Source organism: Staurois parvus, unplaced genomic scaffold, assembly GCF_062004578.1.
Source record: "Staurois parvus isolate SC_StPar_1 unplaced genomic scaffold, SC_StPar_1.0 ptg000439l, whole genome shotgun sequence".
Classification (NCBI taxonomy): Eukaryota; Metazoa; Chordata; class Amphibia; order Anura; family Ranidae; genus Staurois; species Staurois parvus.
The window spans coordinates 1,660,001-1,673,329 of NW_028318235.1; the positions used below are offsets into that span (position 1 = coordinate 1,660,001).

Consider the following 13,329-nt stretch of genomic DNA (forward strand, 5'->3'; position numbering starts at 1 on the left):
AAAGCAGGTGAACGGTGTAGGAATTACAACAGTTTGCATATGTGCCTCCCACTTGTTAAGGGACCAAAAGTAATGGGACAATTGGCTTCTCAGCTGTTCCATGGCCAGGTGTGTGTTATTCCCTCATTATCCCAATTACAATGAGCAGATAAAAGGTCCAGAGTTCATTTCAAGTGTGCTATTTGTATTTGGAATCTGTTGCTGTCAACTCTCAAGATGTGATCCAAAGAGCTGTCACTATCAGTGAAGCAAGCCATCATTAGGCTGAAAAAACAAAACAAACCCATCAGAGAGATAGCAAAAACATTAGGCGTGGCAAAAACAACTGTTTGGAACATTCTTAAACAGAAGGAACGCACCGGTGAGCTCAGCAACACCAAAAGACCTGGAAGACCACGGAAAACAACTGTGGTGGTTGACCGAAGAATTCTTTCCCTGGTGAAGAAAACACCCTTCACAACAGTTGGCCGGATCAAGAACACTCTCCAGGAGGTAGGTGTATGTGTGTCAAAGTCATCAATCAAGAGAAGACTTCACCAGAGTGAATACAGAGGGTTCACCACAAGATGTAAACCATTGGTGAGCCTCAAAAACAGGAAGGCCAGATTAGAGTTTGCCAAACGACATCTAAAAAAGCCTTCACAGTTCTGGAACAACATCCTATGGACAGATGAGACCAAGATCAACTTGTACCAGAGTGATGGGAAGAGAAGAGTATGGAGAAGGAAAGGAACTGCTCATGATCCTAAGCATACCACCTCATCAGTGAAGCATGGTGGTGGTAGTGTCATGGCGTGGGCATGTATGGCTGCCAATGGAACTGCTTCTCTTGTATTTATTGATGGTATGACTGCTGACAAAAGCAGCAGGATGAATTGTGAAGTGTTTCGAGCAATATTATCTGCTCAGATTCAGCCAAATGCTTCACAACTCATTGGACGCCGCTTCACAGTGCAGATGGACAATGACCCAAAGCATACTGCAAAAGCAACCAAAGAGTTTTTTTAAGGGAAAGAAGTGGAATGTTATGCAATGGCCAAGTCAATTACCTGACCTGAATCTGATTGAGCATGCATTTCACTTGCTGAAGACAAACTGAAGGGAAAATGCCCCAAGAACAAGCAGGAACTGAAGACAGTTGCAGTAGAGGCCTGGCAGAGCATCACCAGGGATGAAACCCAGCGTCTGGTGATGTCTATGCGTTCCAGACTTCAGGCTGTAATTGACTGCAAAGGATTTGCAACCAAGTATTAAAAAGTGAAAGTTTGATTTATGATTATTATTCTGTCCCATTATTTTTGGTCCCTTAACAAGTGGGAGGCACATATGCAAACTGTTGTACTTCCTACACCGTTCACCTGATTTGGATGTAAATACCCTCAAATTAAAGCTGACAGTCTGCAGTTAAAGCACATCTTGTTTGTTTCATTTCAAATCCATTGTGGTGGTGTATAGAGCCAAAAATGTTAGAATTGTGTCCATGTCCCAATATTTATTGACCTGACTGTGTATATATATATATATATATATATATATATATATATATATATATATATATATATATATACACACACACACACACACACACACACACGAACGCGTAGTTTTAGTGTATTGTCGCTTAGAATGCATTCACACCTGAGCAATACAGAATTGTTGGCAGACTTGCACAATTCTTGCCACAATTCCAAATTGTACTAAAAATACGCAGTGCACTTTTGGGTGCCATTCATTAACCTCCCTGGCGGTATTCCCAAGTGTAGCTCGGGGTTAATTATCAGTGCCAAAATCGGTAACCCCGAGCTACACTCGGGATTACCCTGCAGCGTTGCTCTGTGATCCCCGTTTCACTTACCTTGTTCTTCGCTCCTGCGATGTTCCCCCTGCAGCGTCCCCGGCCATTTCCTCCGGCCGATGCCGGCTACTGTCTTCTGGGTTCCGGTCCTTGTGAGCGTCGAGACATACGGGGGCCAGAACAGGCGGGAAGTGTAAAAATTTTAAAAAGGGACATTCACGAAATACACTAAAATCACATAGTAAAACATTACTGTTTCAAAGCATTTCACATACATTTTGTCCTGTGCCCTGCCCGCATTTTTACCGTTCTTTCTGCCTTGAAACTGAGAATCGTCCATGGCGTCCAAAAAGCGTCCCTTTATGTCATTAGCAGTTTTAGGCTAGCTAGAGAACAGCGATAGTAAATCAGAACCGGTTATCTCTTGTGTCAAATAGAATTTTCATTCTTAGTTCAAAAGTTTTTCTTTCCTGAAGGGATTTGAAATTTCCTTTAAGAACTAAAATATTGAGGTCTCCCATTGTGTGGTCTGGTTGTGTGAAATGAGTGAGTGTCCCACAAGTGTGCAAAAATCTTCTTTATGTTCCTTGATGGTATGTCTGTGTAAATTCATCCTTGTTTGCAACTTATGTCCTGTTTCGCCAACATAAGATCCTATGCTACGCTTTCTGCACTGGCTAAGGTACACAACATTACTGGAGGTGCAGCTGTATGATCTGGAGATATTGAAGATCCCTTTTGAGTGTCTGACACTTTTTTGATGGATTGATTTGGTTGCCAAGTTTGCAGCGTTTTTTTATTGCAGGGTTTGCCTCCATTATTTGTGACATCTTGATCAGAAGGAAGTTTCCTACTGCTTAGTTTATTTCTGAGGTTGGGGGGTTGTCTGAAGGCCAGTATTGGTGGTTGCTGGAATATTTATTTCAGAGTTCCATCCTCTGTTATGATGGGTTGTAAATCTTTGATTATTTTTCTTATTCCATCTAGTGCTGGGTTGTATGTGGTTACTAGAGGTACACAGTTTGTTTTTTTTCTCTTTGTACTAAAGTAGATTTTCTCTTCGGGTTCTCAAGGCTGTGTTTATGCTGGTGTTGATAGTTTTGTCCTTGTAACCTTTCTTATGGAAGGAGTCTGCTAGTGTCCCGAGATGTTTATCTCTGTCTCTTGGGTCAGAACATATTCGGTGGTATCTAATGGCCTGATTGTGTATGATGGCACGTTTTGTGTGTTGGGGGTGGAAGCTGGAACTGTGGAGGTAGTTGCATCTGTCAGTGGGTTTCCTGTATATTGAGGTGTGAAGCGTATCATCCCTGATGTATACTGTGGTGTCAAGGAAGATGACCTGTGTGTTTGAGTATTCCATTTTTAGTTTGATGGATGAAAAGTGTTGATCAATGAGTATGATGTGTGATAAATATGAATTTATATGAAATATGAAGGAATAAGAATGATTTGTGGGGAAATTCGTCAGACACTGAAAACGATTTTGCGACTAAGATAAGTGATGTGCGAACTTGGCGCTATATTTCACATTTCAGTGTTTTTGGTTTGATTATATTATTTAATTAAATGTATTATTTTTTATGATTATTATATATTAATTTATGATTTTGTGTTTCAGATGTTATCAACCCGGGATATTTACTAGACTCTTGTTCGGACAGATTTCAGTGAGTTATTCCTAAAAATTACAGGCCTACAATAAAAAAAAAAATAAAAAAATAAAAAAAAAAGACATATTTCCATGCAAAAAAATTTACCGGTTTGAGCACAGAAATATTGACATAATCACACCGCTAGGGAGGTTAATGGAACCCCAAATGCTGTTAGCAGACATGCATTTTGCAATTTTACAAATACACCATCAACGCACCAAAATGCGTCTTGAAAAAAAAAACAACACTCCATGCCCCAAAAAGGTTCAGTTTGGCACATTTTGGTGATGTTTTTAACAAACATTCTTGCTGCTTTTTTCAAACACAGATTTTAAAAAAAAATGTGAGTTGAAAGTTTTATGTGCATTTTGGTGCTTTTTTAACATGTAGTTTGGCTCATCTTTTACCTCTGTTTTTGTGTGTGCTCTGGAAACACATGCAAATGCATGCCATGTTTGCAGTGCCATTATTTGTTAATGGCACCCAAAGGTGGCTAGCAGATGTGCAATTTGAATTTTGATTTGGTTTTTATGCATATTTTGGCACTTTAAAAAGTACCAAAATACGCACTAAGAAAAGTACCAAAATGTGCGTTACAAACCACACCAAAATGCATGTTAAAATAACCTGTGCCAAAACGTGCGTTAAAGCACCTAAATAAACATTAAAAAAAAAAACCACGTCAAAATGCGTGTTAAAAAAATACACCATATTAAAAAGCGGCAACATGAACATAAATAATGCACAATATAAAAAAGGACCCAAACACCACATGTAATTGCTAACCCACCACCGTATAGCAGATGTACTGCTATACGGCGGCAGAGGTGCGCAAAATCACGTATATATACACGTGATTTGCGCACTCCCGCAGTTTTCGCACGCGCCCCCACTGATGTGATTTGATCCCCGAGAGATCAATCATCCAATTTAGGCCAGTGATCTCTGGCCTAAGTCGGAAAATCGATCCCTGTCCTATCCTGTTCTGTGATGACAGTTACACAGGTAGAGGAAGTGATGAAATCTCCTCTCTCTGGGCACATAGGTCCCAGAGAGAGAAGAATCAACAGAATTGTGATTACAATTACTACACAATTACAGTTAGAACACTCTAGAAAACATTTAACCCTTGTTCGCCCCCCCCCCCCCACCCCAGTTAACCCCTTCACTGCCCTGTCACCAGTATCATTAGTACAGTGTACAGATTTTTTGCTGATCACTGTATTAGTGTCACTGACGACTTCAGATAGCGCTAGCGTCAGATTGCCCGTTAGTACACCTGTGTGTGAGAAATAGATCACTATATATATATATATATATATACAGTCATGGCCGAAATTGTTGGCACCCTTGATATTTTTCCTGAAAATCAAGTATTTCACACAAAAAAGGTATTGCATTAACACATGTTTTGCTATACACATGTTTATTCCCTTTGTATGTATTGGAACAAATATAAAACAGAGGCAGAAAAGCAAATATGACATAATGTCACACAAAACCCCAAAAATGGGCTGGACAAAAGTATTGGCACCCTTAACTTAATATTTGGTTGCACACCCTTTGGAAAACATAACTGAAATCAGTCGCTTCCTATAACCATCAATAAGCTTCTGACACCTCTCACCCGGAATTTTGGACCACTCTTCCTTTGCAAACAGCTCCAGGTCTCTCTTATTGGAAGGACACCTTTTCCCAACAGCAATTTTAAGATCTCTCCACAGGTGTTCAATGGGATTTAGATCTGGGCTCATTGCTGGCCACTTCAGAACTCTCCAGCGCTTCTTTGCCATCCATTTCTGAGTGCTTTTTGACGTATGTTTGGGGTCATTGTCCTGCTGGAAGACCCAGGATCTTGGACGCAAACCCAGCTTTCTGACACTGGGCCCTACAGTGCGACCCAAAATCCTTTGGTAATCCTCAGATTTCATGATGCCTTGCACACAGTCAAGGCACCCAGTGCCAGAGGCAGCAAAACAACCCCAAAACATCATTGAACCTCCACCATATTTTACCGTAGGTACTGTGTTTTGTTCTTTGTAGGCCTCATTCCGTTTTCGGTAAACAGTAGAATGATGTGCTTTACCGAAAAGCTCTATCTTGGTCTCATCTGTCCACAAGACGTTTTCCCAGAAGGCTTTTGGCTTACTCAAGTACATTTTGGCAAACTGTAGTCTTGCTTTTTTATGTCTCTGTGTCAGCAGTGGGGTCCTCCTGGGTCTCCTGCCATAGCGTTTCATTTCATTTAAATGTCGACGGATAGTTCGCGCTGACACTGATGCTCCCTGAGCCTGCAGGACAGCTTGAATGTCTTTGGAACATGTTTGGGGCTGCTTATCCACCATCCGGACTATTCTGCGTTGCAATCTTTCATCAATTTTCCTCATCCGTCCACGACCAGGGAGATTAGCTACAGTGCCATGGGTTGCAAACTTCTTGATAATGTTGCGCACTGTGGACAAAGGCAAATCTAGTTCTCTGGAGATGGACTTGTAACCTTGAGATTGTTGATATTTTGCCACAATTTTGGTTCTCAGGTCCTCAGACAGTTCTCGTCTCCTCTTTCTGTTGTCCATGCTTAGTGTGGCACAGACAGACACACAATGCAAAGGTTAAGTGAACGTCTCTCCTTTTTATCTGCTTTCAGGTGTGATTTCTATATTGCCCACACCTGTTACTTGCCCCAGGTGAGTTTACAGGAGCATCACATGCTTGTAACATTCTTATTTATCCGCAGTTGTGAAAGGGTGCCAATACTTTTGTCCAGCCCATTTTTGGAGGTTTGTGTGACATTATGTCGAATTTGCTTTCTTTCCTCCCTTTTTTTGTTTTGTCCCAATACACACAAAGGGAATAAACATGTGTATAGCAAAACATGTGTTAATGCAATACGTTTCGTGAGAAATACATGATTTCCTGGAGAAATATCAAGGGTGCCAACAATTTCGGCCATGACTGTATATATATATATATATATATATATATATATATATGTCATTTTCCAAAAACTTGTAAGATTTTTTTTTTTCCCCATATGGACTTAACATGCCTCCCAGCAGATAGCTTAGGGTGTCTACTTTCCGAAAAGGGGTCATTTGGGGGTGTTTGTACTATCCTGGTATTTTAGCACTTCAAGAAATGTGATAGGCAGGCAGTCAGAAAGAAAAAGCTGTGTAAATTCCATTCTCTATACCAGCGGTTCTCAACCTGGGGGTCGCGACCCCTTTGGGGGTCGAACGACACTTTCCCAGGGGTCGCCTAAGACCATCGGAAAACACATATTTCCGATGGCCTTAGGAACCGAGACACCGCTCTTTGATCCGTCTGCAGGTGTGGGCGGGATGACATGCCGTCTCTGTCATCTGGACACACCCCCGGGATCAATCCTTCCTCGTCGGTGATTGGCCGCCGGAACTGTAGCTCAAGAGAGGCACACAGGCGGCCAATCACCGGCGAGGAGGTGGAGCTTGGAAAGGAGGAGCCGAGCGGCACCGCGAAGCACGAGCGAGTGAAGAGGAGGAAAGCGGCCGGAGAAGGAAGCCATCTGACTGGTAAGTGTTTGTACCATGGGAGAGGGAGGGAGCGAGCCCAGGCTGGAGCAGGGGTCAGCAAGGTAAGTATCATTGGTGTCAGTGGGAGGAATAGTGCCCAATCATTGGTGTCACTATTACCAACGATGGGGCACTATTCCTCCCCCCACTGACACCAACGATGGGGCACTATTCCTCCCACTGACACCAACGATGGGGCACTATTCCTCCCACTGACACCAACGATGGGGCACTATTCCTCCCACTGACACCAACGATGGGGCACTATTCCTCCCACTGACACCAACGATGGGGCACTATTCCTCCCACTGACACCAACGATGGGGCACTATTCCTCCCACTGACACCAATAATGGGGCACTTTTCCTCCCACTGACACCAATAATGGGGCCGTATTCCCCCCACTGACACCAATGATGGGGCACTATTCCTCCCACTGACACCAGTGATGGGGCACTATTCCTCCCACTGACACCAATGATGGGGCACTTTTCCTCCCACTGACACCAGTGATGGGACACTATTCCTCCCACTGACACCAGTGATGGGGCACTATTCCCCCCACTGACACCAGTGATGGGGCACTATTCCCCCCACTGACACCAATGATGGGGCACTATTCCCCCCACTGACACCAATGATGGGGCACTATTCCCCCCACTGACACCAATGATGGGGCACTATTCCCCCCACTGACACCAATGATGGGGCACTATTCCCCCCACTGACACCAATGATGGGGCACTATTCCTCCCACTGACACCTATGATGGGGCACTATTCCTCCCCCCACTGACACCAACGATGGGGCACTATTCCTCCCACTGACACCAACGATGGGGCACTATTCCTCCCACTGACACCAACGATGGGGCACTATTCCTCCCACTGACACCAACGATGGGGCACTATACTTCCCTCTGATACCAACGATGGGGCACTATTCCTCCCACTGACACCAATGTTGGGGCACTATTGCTCCCCCTGATGCTAGCGATGGGGCACTATTCCTCCCACTGACACCAATGATGGGGGCACTATTCCTCCCACTGATACCAATGATGGGGCACTATTCCTCCCACTGACACCAATGATGGGGCACTATTCCTCCCACTGACACCAATAATGGGGCCGTATTCCCCCCACTGACACCAATGATGGGGCACTATTCCTCCCACTGACACCAGTGATGGGGCACTATTCCTCCCACTGACACCAGTGATGGGGCACTATTCCTCCCACTGACACCAGTGATGGGGCACTATTCCTCCCACTGACACCAGTGATGGGGCACTATTCCTCCCACTGACACCAGTGATGGGGCACTATTCCTCCCACTGACACCAGTGATGGGGCACTATTCCTCCCACTGACACCAGTGATGGGGCACTATTCCTCCCACTGACACCAGTGATGAGGCACTATTCCTCCCACTGACACCAGTGATGGGGCACTATTCCTCCCACTGACACCAGTGATGGGGCACTATTCCTCCCACTGACACCAGTGATGGGACACTATTCCTCCCACTGACACCAGTGATGGGGCACTATTCCTCCCACTGACACCAGTGATGGGGCACTATTCCCCCCACTGACACCAATGATGGGGCACTATTCCCCCCACTGACACCAATGATGGGGCACTATTCCCCCCACTGACACCAATGATGGGGCACTATTCCCCCCACTGACACCAATGATGGGGCACTATTCCCCCCACTGACACCAATGATGGGGCACTATTCCCCCCACTGACACCAATGATGGGGCACTATTCCCCCCACTGACACCTATGATGGGGCACTATTCCTCCCATTGACACCAACGATGGGGCACTATTCCTCCCCCCACTGACACCAACGATGGGGCACTATTCCTCCCCCCACTGACACCAACGATGGGGCACTATTCCTCCCCCCACTGACACCAACGATGGGGCACTATTCCTCCCACTGACACCAACGATGGGGCACTATTCCTCCCACTGACACCAACGATGGGGCACTATTCCTCCCACTGACACCAACGATGGGGCACTATTCCTCCCACTGACACCAACGATGGGGCACTATACTTCCCTCTGATACCAACGATGGGGCACTATTCCTCCCACTGACAACAATGTTGGGGCACTATTGCTCCCCCTGATGCTAGCGATGGGGCACTATTCCTCCCACTGACACCAATGATGGGGGCACTATTCCTCCCACTGATACCAATGATGGGGCACTATTCCTCCCACTGACACCAATGATGGGGCACTATTCCTCCCACTGACACCTATGATGGGGCACTATTCCTCCCATTGACACCAACGATGGGGCACTATTCCTCCCCCCACTGACACCAACGATGGGGCACTATTCCTCCCCCCACTGACACCAACGATGGGGCACTATTCCTCCCCCCACTGACACCAACGATGGGGCACTATTCCTCCCACTGACACCAACGATGGGGCACTATTCCTCCCACTGACACCAACGATGGGGCACTATTCCTCCCACTGACACCAACGATGGGGCACTATTCCTCCCACTGACACCAACGATGGGGCACTATACTTCCCTCTGATACCAACGATGGGGCACTATTCCTCCCACTGACAACAATGTTGGGGCACTATTGCTCCCCCTGATGCTAGCGATGGGGCACTATTCCTCCCACTGACACCAATGATGGGGGCACTATTCCTCCCACTGATACCAATGATGGGGCACTATTCCTCCCACTGACACCAATGATGGGGCACTATTCCTCCCACTGACACCAATGATGGGGCACTATTCCTCCCACTGACACCAATAATGGGGCCGTATTCCCCCCACTGACACCAATGATGGGGCACTATTCCTCCCACTGACACCAGTGATGGGGCACTATTCCTCCCACTGACACCAGTGATGGGGCACTATTCCTCCCACTGACACCAGTGATGGGGCACTATTCCTCCCACTGACACCAGTGATGGGACACTATTCCTCCCACTGACACCAGTGATGGGACACTATTCCTCCCACTGACACCAGTGATGGGACACTATTCCTCCCACTGACACCAGTGATGGGACACTATTCCTCCCACTGACACCAGTGATGGGGCACTATTCCTCCCACTGACACCAGTGATGGGGCACTATTCCTCCCACTGACACCAGTGATGGGGCACTATTCCTCCCACTGACACCAGTGATGGGGCACTATTCCTCCCACTGACACCAATGATGGGGCACTATTCCCCCCACTGACACCAATGATGGGGCACTATTCCCCCCACTGACACCAATGATGGGGCACTATTCCCCCCACTGACACCAATGATGGGGCACTATTCCCCCCACTGACACCAATGATGGGGCACTATTCCCCCCACTGACACCAATGATGGGGCACTATTCCCCCCACTGACACCAATGATGGGGCACTATTCCCCCCACTGACACCAATGATGGGGCACTATTCCCCCCACTGACACCAATGATGGGGCACTATTCCCCCCACTGACACCTATGATGGGGCACTATTCCTCCCATTGACACCAACGATGGGGCACTATTCCTCCCCCCACTGACACCAGCGATGGGGCACTATTCCTCCCACTGACACCAACGATGGGGCACTATTCCTCCCACTGACACCAATGATGGGGCACTATTCCTCCCACTGACACCAATGATGGGGCACTATTCCTACCACTGACACCAATGATGGGGCACTATTCCTCCCACTGACACCAATGATGGGGGCACTATTCCTACCACTGACACCAACGATGGGGCACTATTCCTCCCCCCACTGACACCAGCGATGGGGCACTATTCCTCCCACTGACACCAACGATGGGGCACTATTCCTCTCACTGACACCAATGATGGGGCACTATTCCTCCCACTGACACCAATGATGGGGCACTATTCCTACCACTGACACCAATGATGGGGCACTATTCCTCCCACTGACACCAATGATGGGGGCACTATTCCTACCACTGACACCAATGATGGGGCACTATTCCTCCCATTGACATCAGTGATGGGGCACTATTCCTCCCACTGATACCAATGATGAGGCACTATTCCTCCCACTGCAAAATTACAGTTATGAAGTAGCAACGAAAATAATTTTATGGTTGGGGGTCACCACAACATGAGGAACTGTATTAAGGGGTCGCGGCATTAGAAAGGTTGAGAACCACTGCTCTATACCATAGTTTGTAGACACTATAACTTTCACACAAAGCAATCAACATACACTTACTGGGATTTTTTTTTAACCAAAAACATTTAGCAGAATACATTTTGGCCTGAATTTATGATGAAATACGAGTTATTTGGATATTTTTTGACAGAAATGAGAAAATATTTTCTTTCAACATTTCTCTTTTCAAAATATTTTTTTGTTTATAGCACAAAAATAAAAAGCGCACAAGTGATCAAACACCACCAACAGAAAGCTCCATTTGTGTGAAAAAAAGGACGTAAATTTCATTTATGTACCGTATTGCATGACCGCGCAATTGTCAGTTAAACTAGTGCAGCACTGTATAGCAAAAAAAATGGCGTAAATTGCAGCATCTATACCATAGTTTGTAGACGCTATAACATTCACACAAAGCAATCAATATACAATTAATTTGGATTTTTTTTTTACTAAAAACATGTAGCAGAATACATTTTGGCCTAAATTTATGACTGAGTTTACTATATATTTTTTATAGCCGAAAATAAAAAATATAGTTTTTCTTCAAAATTTTTGGTCTTTTGTTTATAGCGCGAAAAATTTAAAAAAGAAAAAGCGCACAGGTGATCAAATACCACCAAAAGAAAGCTTTATTTGTGTGAAAAAAGGAAGTAGATTTCGTTTGGGTACAGCATTGCATGACCGCACAATTGTCAGTAGAAATAGTGCAGCGCCAAACAGCAAAATTGGCCTGGTCGTTAAGGGGGGGGGGGGGGTAAATCCTCAGGATATCAAGTGGTTAAAAGGACAAGTACACCTTTCGTAACTTTCGTTATTCAGGGAATAACTAGCTGTCAAATTTTTTAAAAAATGTGGCCGTGCAGGGCTCTGCCCACACAGCCACGTCACTCATATCTGTGAATGAGAGACTACAAGTCCCGACAGTCTTAGCGGCTGTCAACTTGTCCTCAATGAAGCGCCATGGTAGTTTGTTCATTCTTCTTGTAAGTACATCTGCTTGCTCCTACATCCTGGAATGCATCAAAAATGTACATACAGAAAACGCACCCAGAACAGATCTGGAGGTCATTTTTGTGGGGGCGAACTGGCCACATTTACACATGCGACCAATTGTCACATAAATAGAATGGCCGCCAAAGTAGCTCATGCACCTTTTTTTGCCAATGAGCCAAGTGTGTTTTGCGTGTGTGCGGTTTCCTGAAATAATGGCACTGCAAATGCAATGTTTTGCTGCATTTTTCATGCATTTCTGCCCACATTCCCAAAACTCAGACGCGTGAACGCAGCCTAAAATACAAAAACCACGAAATGAGCTTAATATTCAACAGCCAGCAATTCAATGCATATTTTCTTTCCGCAAACGTCATCTTTTAGTGCAACACCAAATCTGGACACAAATATTTTCATACGGCCTAATCCAACAAAGGGGCCTATGAATTTCCTTCTTTAGACTTGTCAGCAAGCTCAACGCACCTATCGGTCCATTCTGAAACGCAGACAATATTTATGGCCACCCCCCACCCGTCCATCCGTCCATTTCCTCTCATGACCTTTCCGAATAACATTAATAAACAAAGTGCCGCTACTGCCTAGATAATAGAAAGCACTCCACATTCCTAATAGATTAGCGCACCTATCGAGAGAACAGCACTCTACATGTTCAGAAAGATATTCGATTTTTACGTACGTTTTATCCCTGGGTACTTCTCTGCGCCTCCAAATCCGGTTCCCAGATCTCAATTACTTCCGCCGTCCAAAACGCCTGGAAGCCCGCACAGGCCTTCCCCGGGACCGCCCACCCGACAAGCACATTGGCTAAGCTCCGGATCAGGGTCATTGGAGAATGGAGAACGAGGTTTTACTGGCTGCCAACAAAAGATGTCAGCAAATAACAGCCTCCTCTTGTTACCGTAACGTGATGACGGCTGCGGAGCTTAACAAGAACATAAATGTACAGCACTGTGCTTGCCTTTAATCGATGCGTGCGAAAGCAGTGCCTTTTATCACGGCCCAAGCCTGTCCTTTTTCTACTAGTGCAAAGCTCTTCATAGGGATTCGTGCCCAACGTCTGCTAACATACCCTAAACCATGCTGTTGTGTGTCGTGGCAAAAGCTGTCGGTAAAGCAT

At 45.6% G+C, this 13,329-nt stretch overlaps 1 protein-coding gene across 1 annotated transcript in view; it reads right to left on the reverse strand.

Moving 5' to 3' along the window:
• Window positions 1-13,024, reverse strand: part of LOC149454032 (lysine-specific demethylase 4B-like) — a 247,291-nt gene extending 234,267 nt beyond the window's left edge. The window contains exon 1 of the mRNA XM_089687863.1: window positions 12,889-13,024. The gene's annotated coding sequence lies outside the window, so the exon portion shown is untranslated. The remainder of the gene's footprint in view (window positions 1-12,888) is intronic.
• Window positions 13,025-13,329: the final 305 nt, after the last annotated feature.